Here is a 9,679-nt window from a genome sequence, read left to right as displayed (position 1 = left end):
ATCCCCCCCTGGGGGGATGACCAGGCTGCAGTCCCTTCTCCTGGGCATGTGTTTAAGCCACTGACCCGGGACTTGAACCACAGTTTACTACGTGGGATTCTAGCGACATAGCCATTACACTAACTGCTGGTCCCTGGTGTTGGTAAATTCTTTCAGGTTTTGTTTATCCCAGAATGTTCTTGTCTTTTCTTCCTATATGAAGGATTATCTTGCTGGGTACAGTATTCTTGGTTGATATTGCTTTTCCCTTATCACTTTGAATATATTTTCCCATTCTTTCCTTGCTCGCATTGTTTCTGATGAGAGGTCCGCTGTCAGCCTGATGGGATATCCTTTGTAGGTAACTTGCCGTTTCTCTCTTGCCAATCTTAGTGTCTTGTCTTTGTCTGTGGTTTTGGTCAATCTGGCTATAATGTGTCTTGGAGAAGATCTTCTTTGGTTGATTCTATTTGGAATCTTTGGTATTTTTTGGGTCTGGATCTTTGAATGCCTCTCTAGGTTTGGAAAGGTTTCTTGCAGGATTTCATGGAATAGATTATCAAAGCCCTTATGAGTCTCTTCGTCTTCTGGGATACCAATTATATGGATGTTTGTACATATGATGGTATCTAGTATTTCTTGTATATTATTCTTATTTTGGGGGGCAATTTTCTCAGCCTTTGTGGTGAATTTTTCTAGGCCAGTGATTCTGTCTTCTACATCTAAAATTTGAGTTTCTGGATGATCTAGTCTGCTTGTAATACTTTCAAGGGAGGAGATCAGCGGTTGGCATAATGGCTATGTTGCTGGATTCCCATGCATTCGACAGTGGTTCGAGTCCCGGACCCAGTGGCTTAAATTCACATTCAGTATCCTGAAGAAGAGTTATTCTTTTCCCTTGGGACTGAGAGAGGTATTATCTTGATTTCTAATATTTCTTGTATCTCTGTGGTGATTTCTAGTTAAGTAATGGGTTATATGTTTCTTCCTAAATTCTAGAAGTTCAATCTGAGCGTTCTGGGGCATGCAGTAGGAGGTTATCAGCAATCTCTTTACTGTTCTGTTTTTATCCCTTTGTGCAGCAGATTCAGTGGGTATTGAGGAATATGTTGACTCTAATAGTATTCAGATGTTTGGCTATGGTTCCCTTAGATCTGTCTAGACAGTGCATGAAGGCTGAGCAGGAAAGTGATGAGGTAAAAAGAAAACAGAGAAAGAGAAAAGAGTGAGAGAGAGAGAAAGAAAAAAAAACAACAAAAAAATTTTTAAAAGCAAAAATGAAAACCATGCAGCACACAAGCTTGCCACATGAAAGCACTAGTTCTCAGCTGTAGTGGAGGAAATCTTCATCTGAAGGCCTGTCCCTTGCTGCTCCTAAATGGGAGGGGGGAAAGGAGGATTATTAGCAAAATAAAAGAGGATCTGAAACCCAAGAGAATACTTTAACTTAAAAAATTTTAAAAAATTAAAAATTACAAAAAATGAGAAGACATAGAGAGGCAGAGAGACAGAGAGGATACAAGGGGTGCCCTACCACTCTTGACTGGGGTCTGGAGGCTGAATTTTCAGTAGAAAATAATAATTTCTCTTATACCCTGAAAGCACTCATTCTCAGCTGCAATGGAAGAGTCCTCTTGCTGTATGTTTTGGGAGTTACTTCTGAGTCTCCCTTCTGTTCCATTGGTCCACATGTCTGTTTTTGTGCCAGTACCATGCTGTTTTGATTATCATAGCTTTGGAATATATTTTGGGGTCAGGGAGTGAGATGCTTCTTACTCCACTCTTCTTGTGCAAGATGGCTTTGGCAGTACATTTTTTTCTTTTATAGAGAGATTTTTGCTATAGATCATGTGTACTTATGTGAGAGACAAAGAGAGATGAGAGACAGATAGCAAGAAATAGTTCCCTGGGGGAATAGCCACACTGCAGTCCCTTCTCCTCCATTCTCTTGGGATTTTGGGCTCACATATGCTCAGCATGAGTTTTAGTCCTTTGGGTCCAGGACTCAAACCACAGTCAACTACATGGGAGTCCAGCTATGTAACTATTATGCCATATGCTGGTCCTCATTATTCAGGGTCTTTTATGTTTCCAGACAAATTCTGTGATTGTCTATTCTAGATCTGTGAAGAATGTCTCTGGTAATTTGATTGGGATTGTATGAAATATGTAGATATTTCTTACAGTCTTTTCTTGAAAAATGTGCACCACTAGCATCCAAGAGGGGAATGTTATATACAACATTTCCCAGAATTATGACCGATGACCACACTTTCACCTCACCTTCTTTATTATTTATTTAGTTTTGTTTGTTCATTTATTTACAGAACTTTCCTTTCTTAAAGGTTCTTTGCCATAGGGTGCCTATACTTGCTGGAGAGAGACAGAGAGACAGTGAGAGGGAAAGTGAGAAATCACCCCCCAGGTGGGGTGATCATGGCATGATCCCTTCTCCTGCATTCTCCTCTTGGGATTTTGGGTGTACATGCCACATATATGGCATGATTTTTTTCTTTTCTTTCTTTTTTTTTTGATATCTTTGAATCTTCTATGTATAAAATTATATAATCTACAAAAAGATAATTTCATATCTTCTTTTCCTATTTGAATGACTTTTATTTTATTATTTTTATTTATTAATGCATTGGCTAGGACTTCTAGCACTATATTGAAAAGAAGTGGAGAAAGTGGGCAGCCTTGTCTTTTCCAGTTTTTCATGGAAAAGCTTTCAGCTTTTACTCATTCAATATTAATGGAAGCCATAGGATTTTCATAGATGGCTTCTATTGTGTTGAGAAATGTTCCTTCTATGCCAATTTTGCTGAGAGTCTTAATCATGAAGGGATGTAGTATTTTATCAAATGCTTTTTCTGCATCAATTGATATGATCATGTGGTTTTTATCTTTCTTTCTGTTAGTATGGTGTATTACATTTATGGTTTTACATATGTTGAGCAATCCTTGCATCCCTGGAGTAAAGCCTACCTGGTCATGATGTATAATCATTTTTATATGTTGTTGGATAAGACTTGCTAATATCTTGTTGAGAATTTTTGCATCTATATTCATCAGATATATTGGTCTGTAGTTTTCTTTTTTGTCATATCCTTATCTGTTTTGCAGATAAGAGTGATGGAGGCTTTATAAAATGAATTCGAAAGAGTTCCTTCCTTTTGGATCTTTAGAAATAATTTGAGTGAAATGGAGGTTTGCAAACTTTTTCTTCCAGTTTGTAACTCTATTTTTCATCCTCTTAAAAACTCTCTTTGTATCAGTCAATTACATTTGCTCCTTTTGTCAAAAGTCAGTTGGGAGGCAGGACTTCTGGAATAGTGAATGTAAGATATTCATAAGTCCACCCTCAAAAACAAAACAAAACAGGCACATAGGCAAGAAGGAGAAGAAAAGGATAACTTTTTCAGAACTCTGGAAATTAACCGAAGACCTTAAACAATCTAAACATCATGTATTCAAGAAAAACAGCTGGACTTTGGTAAGAAGAGCCAGATTTGTGGCATTTTAACTTGACCTAATTACCATCTCTCCTTTCCTAACTTTATTTTAGCTTTGAAAACTAGCAGCTTTGCCACCAAGACATCTATGTAAACCAGCAGGCTTGCAGCTTTTAGAAAGGATAGATTGGGTTTGATGCTCTTCAAAAAGTCCCATTCTAAGAATTATCACTATTTGACCTGTTTAAGTGCTCTCTGGGAAAGACCTATACACAAGTGTTGTCATTATTTGACCTGGTGGGGAGCTCATTCTCTGGGAAAAGCCTTATCTGTAGGGCATTTGTTAAAAACAGTTGTAATTGTTTGACCTTATACTTGCTTGAGGTGGCAATACCAGTTTGTGCAAACAAAATGCCAGACTGTAAATGTAAAAGGATGATCTGGGGAATGAGGTGTCAATATGGGGTTTTCAATTAGCAGTAATCACGCCTCGGATGAACCTCATTGGCTACGATACTGCCACTGCGCAAAGCTCAATATGGGGTTTTGTAAAGCTCTGATATTTTCCTGGTGATGCATAAAAATGTGCATGTGCAGAAAGCTGTGCATTCCCAGGAAAAACATGAGAGGGCCCTAATTTTTCATCTCTAATTGACTTTGCCATCCATCCTAAAGAAGCAGAAATTAAAGTAGAGGCAGAGTTGTCAGATGCCTGGCTGAGTGTGGAAAATATAGCCTAAGTTGCACACAAAGCACAACAAAGACTGGGGAATTTATTCTTTCCAGGTGTGCATGTAAATCTGTCCAATAATTGTCTGGTAAGTTGACTGAGCAGTGAATTCAGTTGCCACACATGGGAGGGAATACAGATTCTATAGAGTTAGTCCAGAAATGTCACTAAATAGCAGAAAAACAATAACTACAAACAGTAATAAAGCAAACCTTGTGGACATAGAAGAATCTGATTTCTAGAGCTTTTACATTTGAATATTAAAATTGACTAATTTTCAACAAAAAATATGAGGCATGCAAATAAAAATAAGATAGCATTGCCCACACACAGGAAAGAAAAGCAATCAATAGAAATGATCTCTGATGGAACCAGCAGATGGCATAATGGTTATGTTGCTGGACTCCCACATGGCTGACCGAGGTTCAAGTCCTGGACCTGGAGGCTTGAAACTCATGCCGGACATGTGTGTGTGCCAAAAGTCCTGAGAAGAGAATGGAGGAGAAGGGACTGTAGTGGCCATCCGCTCGAGGGATGATTTCTTGCTTTCTGTTTCCTCTGTCTCTCCGTGAGTGCTTGTGTTCTATAGCAAAAGTCTCTCTCTCTCTCAAAAAAAAAGAAAAAGAAAAAGATTATCTATGAAGAAGCTCATACATTGGATTCATTAGGCAAAGACTCAAAGACTTTGCATCAGCTTTTTTTTTAAGTATTTTTTTTCCCATTAGAGCAAGAAACAGAGAGGGAGAGAGAGAGAAAAGAAAAAAAAACACTCAACTGGGTCTCATGGCGTGATAGCCCTCTTCCCCAGCCCTCCCAGTGAGCCCAGAACATGGGCATATGTGTCCAGCCTGCATAAGTCAACCAGAAAATTGAAGCTGTTATCTTCCATATGGATCCAGCACCACCTGAGCAGCATGTTACTCTGGTGCCAATAGGCTTGCCTTAATCAGTTGTTTTAAATATGTTCAAAGAACTAAGGGAAACCAGTTCCAAAGAATTAAAAGTAAGGCAGACAACTTCTTTGCATCCTAGAGGCTGCTTCTAGTGACTCTGTAGCTGTCACCATGCCACAAAATGAATATATTGAATTACATTGTAAATGCTATGGATACCGTTTGGATTACCATGAGAAAAAGAGAGAGAAGGAAAGCCAGGAGGCTCAAGAACATTCAAAAAAGGCAAAAAAGATGATTTGTCTGAAGGCTAAGCTCTATCATAAACAACACCATGCTGAGAAAATACGAATGAAAGAGACTATCAAGATGCATGAGAAGAGGAACACCAAACAAAAAAATGATGAAAAGATTCCACAAGGAGTAGCACTAGCCTATCTGTTGGACAGAGAAGGACAGTTCCTAGCTAAAGTGCTTTCCAATATGATTAAACAAAAATGGAAAGAGAAAGCAAGACAATGGGAAGTCCCTCTACCCAAAGTTCAAGCCCAGGGAGAAACAGAAGTATTAAAAGTTATTCGAACAGGAAAGAGAAAAAAGGCATGGAAGAGGATGATTACAAAAGTCGGCTTTGTGGGAGATGGCTTCACTAGAAAACCACCTCAATATGAAAGATTCATTAGGCCAATGGGCTTCCGTTTCAAGAAGGCCCATGTAACACATCCTGAACTGAAAGCCACCTTTTGCCTGCCAATACTTGGTATAAAGAAGAATCCCTCATCCCCACTTTATACAACTTTGGGCATTATCATCAAAGGTACTGTCACTGAGGTGAACGTGAGTGAGTTGGGCCTTGTGACACAAGGAGGCAAGGTTATTTGGGGGAAATAAGCCCACGTTACCAACAACCCTGAAAATGATGGATGAATAAATGCTGTCTCACTGGTTTGATAGCAGTTGCATATAAATAACTCCTTGTAATTTTTGAAAATGATACTCCAATCTGGAAAACCATCATGACTGATGTTTCTGAATATAGCTGGTCTTACATGTCTGCAGTCATCAAAGATTATTAAATTGTACAAAAACATTAAAGTGGCCTGGCTTTACCAAAAAAAAAAAAAGTTGAAAGGCAATAATATCTCACCAAAGAGAATATTAATACAAAGATTAAAATTGTACAGTGTTTCATTAGATACAATGAAGTAGAAATGTACAATAACTGAAGGGGGCAAAATCTTTACTAGAAGGGCTCAATAGTAGATTTGAGTTGGCAGAATAAAGAATTAATGAACTTGAACACTCGTAAATTGAAAATATCCAACTGAGGAACAGAAAGTAAGAAAAAGAAAGAAAGAAAGAAAGAAAAATTAACAGAACTTAAAACACTTGTGGGACAACATCTATCATACTACATGCATCATGAAATTTTCAGAAAGAAAAATAACTAGAAAGAATATTTTAAGAAATAATGACAGGAATTGGCCCCATAGCTTAGTGGTTAAGGATGCCAGAACCCACATGGCTGGCCCTGGTTCAAATCCCTGCCCTGGTAGCTTGAGAAACATACCAAGCACATATGTATGATGCCCCAAACCCCAATAGGATGGAGAAATGGAAGAAGGGATTGTGGTATGGCCACACCCCATTGAGGGTGCTTTCTCTCTCTCTCTCTTTCTTTCTCTCACTGGTGAATGCACACACCTTCTAGCAATTAAATAAAAAAGAGGTATAATTAAAGAAAACTCTTCAAGTTTGATTAAAAATTAATTTACACATTCAAGAAAGTCAAACAAAACTGAAATTCAAACAGAATCTTGAAAATGGCAAGAGCTTACTAGCCCAACATAAACAGGGGACCTAAAGTAAAATTTAACACTTAATTGCTCATCAGGAACCATGGAAGCTCAGAGGTAGTGAGAAGACAAATTCAAAATAAAACTCCTCCCACAAAACAAAACAGAAAAAAAAGAAAGAAGGAAGAAAAAAGACAACCCCAAGCTCCTGTCAACTTAGTTAACTCCTGTCAACATTTATATTGGGCTATATTGGGTGAAACTAATTCAAAATTAAGGCCAAATTAAGATATTGCCAGATAAATGAAAACTAAATCATTTATTGCTAGCATTTATGTCCTAGAAGAAATGCTAAATGTAGTCCTACAAGTTCTAGTGAAAAGAGTCTTGACAAAAATCTCATATAAATATATTAGAGAATTAGTGTATTTTTTGTTTCTAATTCCTCTTTTTCCCTATCTAATTAAAAAATAACTCCATAAAACAATAATTATTCATCAATTTTGATGGACACACAATGTATAAAGATCTATTTTACAGTAGCATAATGGGAGAGAGAATGGAACTATATAGTAGCATAGTTTTTGTATACTTTTGAAATTGAATTGGTATCAGGGACTAGAAGATGGCATAATGGTTTTACGTTGCTGGACTCCCATGTAGTCAACTTGAATAGCACTAGAGAACAATTAGACTTAAAAGACATCTATAGGGAACCAGCAGTTAGTGTAATGGCTATGTCGCTGGACTCCCACGTAGTCGACCATGGTTCGCATCCCGGACCCGGTGGCTTAAAACTCACGCCGGGTGCGTGTGCGTGTGTGTGCCCAAGATCCCAGGAGGAGAATGGAGGACAAGGGATTGTGGCATGACCATCCCCCCTGGGGGGTGATTTCTCGCTTTCTGTCTCTATGTCTCTCTCTGTCTGGCGAGCACACGCACCCTATAGTGAAAACCTCTCAAAAAAAAAAAGACATCTATAGAATATTCTACCCAACAACAGCAAATTATATATTCTTCTCAACTGCACATGAAATATTACTCAGGATAGAGCATAAAGCATAGGTGAGGCCTCTAATTTTAAAATAATTGAAACCATACAGTTTGTATTAGTCAGTGTTTCCCAGAAAAACAGAACAAATAGTGTATATGTGTGTATGTGTGTGAGGGAGGAAGGGAGGTAGAGAGAGAGAGAGACAGGCAGAGGCAGAGGCAGACAGATAGGAGGGAAGATGGGAAGTAGCAAGAGGAAGGAGAGAAGCTTAATTTATTAAAATTTGGAATGAAAAGAGGACATATTGCTACTGATTTACAGAAGGAAAATTATCAGGGAATATTATAAATAAGTGCAAGCCAAGAAATTAGACAGCCTAGCTGACATAGATAAATTTCTAGGAAAGTACATACTATCAAAACCAACTTGGGGAAAAAATGGAAATCTGAATAGATCTATAATAGTAAATAGATTTTATTAGTAACACAGAAATGTTCCACCAAAAAGAACTTAGGCTCACATGGTTTTTATGATAAATTTTACCAGGTGTTTAAAAAGAGGTAGTACCAATCACAAACTCTTCCAAAAATTCAGAGTAGGGAACACTTCCCAACTCATTCTATCAGGAGTCTTCAACAAGTTATGGACATGCATATTGTAAAAAAGAAACAAACACACAAAACTATACATGGATTTCAAAATATTTTGCACCAAAATAAACTCATATTTTAATCCTATTATCCATGAACTTTTGAAGTTCCCTTGTATTAGGCATTATTACACTAAAGACACACAGGGAAGAAAACTGTAGACCAATATTCTCTGTGAAAATAGACACAAAAATCCTCAACAAAATGATAGGAAATGGAATCCAACAACACATGAAAAAATTACCTCACCAGGTGGGATTAATCTCAGGCATGTAAGATTGTTTTACTATATCAATCAATGTAATACATTGTGTTAATAGAATAAAGGGGGGGAAACCCCACATGTTCAACAGATGCAGAAAAGCATTTGAAAAAAAATCCGACAGTCTTTATGATGAAAAAAATATCACCTAACTAGGAATAGAAGGGAACAAATAGGATAAGTATTTAAGTAGCTGTTTCTCCAATGAAAATTTACAAATGACCAATTAGCACTTCAAAAGGTACTCAAATCTCAGCCATTAGAGAAATACAAATCAAGGGGCTGGCTGTGTAGCTTAGTGGTAAGGAAGCCGGATTCCACATGGCTGACCACGGTTTGAGTCTTGGCCCCAGTGACTTGGAAAAACACACTGATGTATGTGTACACATGCTGCAAATCCCAACCAGATGGAGAAATGGGGATGAGATTGCAGCATAACCATGCCCCTTTTGGGGCTGCATTTTTTTTTTTTTTGTTATAGGGCACATGTACTTGCTGGAGAGTCAGAGAGAGACAGAGACAAAAAGCGTGAAATTGGCCCCTGGGGGATGGCCATGCCAGATTTTGGGCACACATGCACTCGTACCCAGTGTGAATTTAAGCTGCCGGGTCTGGGACTTGAACCGTGGTCAACTATGTAGGAGTCCAGTGACCTAACCATTATGCCATCTGCCGGTCCTGGGGGTGCTTTCTTTCTCTCTTTCTCTTGTGGGCACATGTACCCTCTAGCAATTGAAAAAGAAAAAAAGGACAAGAAATTCAAATCAAAACCACAATGAGATACCACTTCACACACATCAGAATGGCTATAATAAAAAAGATGGATAATAGTATTGGTGAGGATGTGGAGAAATTGGAAGCCTCATACATTGCTGGTGGAAATATAAAATGGTGTAGTCTCTAGGTAAAACAGAAACCTCAAA

General features: G+C 38.1%; 1 non-coding gene and 1 pseudogene across 1 annotated transcript; one reads left to right on the top strand and one right to left on the bottom strand.

The window, feature by feature from the left end:
* Positions 1 to 3,827: 3,827 nt before the first annotated feature.
* LOC114005401 (U4 spliceosomal RNA) lies at positions 3,828 to 3,965 on the bottom strand. The gene has a single exon (XR_003547256.1). It is a non-coding gene; the product is annotated as a U4 spliceosomal RNA (small nuclear RNA).
* Positions 3,966 to 5,225: 1,260 nt separating this feature from the next.
* LOC106733433 (ribosome biogenesis protein NSA2 homolog pseudogene) lies at positions 5,226 to 5,945 on the top strand (annotated as a pseudogene).
* Positions 5,946 to 9,679: the final 3,734 nt, after the last annotated feature.

The sequence above is a fragment of the Tupaia chinensis genome, unplaced genomic scaffold, assembly GCF_000334495.1.
Source record: "Tupaia chinensis unplaced genomic scaffold, TupChi_1.0 Scaffold143746_1, whole genome shotgun sequence".
Taxonomy (NCBI): domain Eukaryota; kingdom Metazoa; phylum Chordata; class Mammalia; order Scandentia; family Tupaiidae; genus Tupaia; species Tupaia belangeri.
The sequence above is the reverse complement of the archived record's forward strand: the minus strand, read 5'-3'. Positions and strand labels throughout refer to the sequence as shown.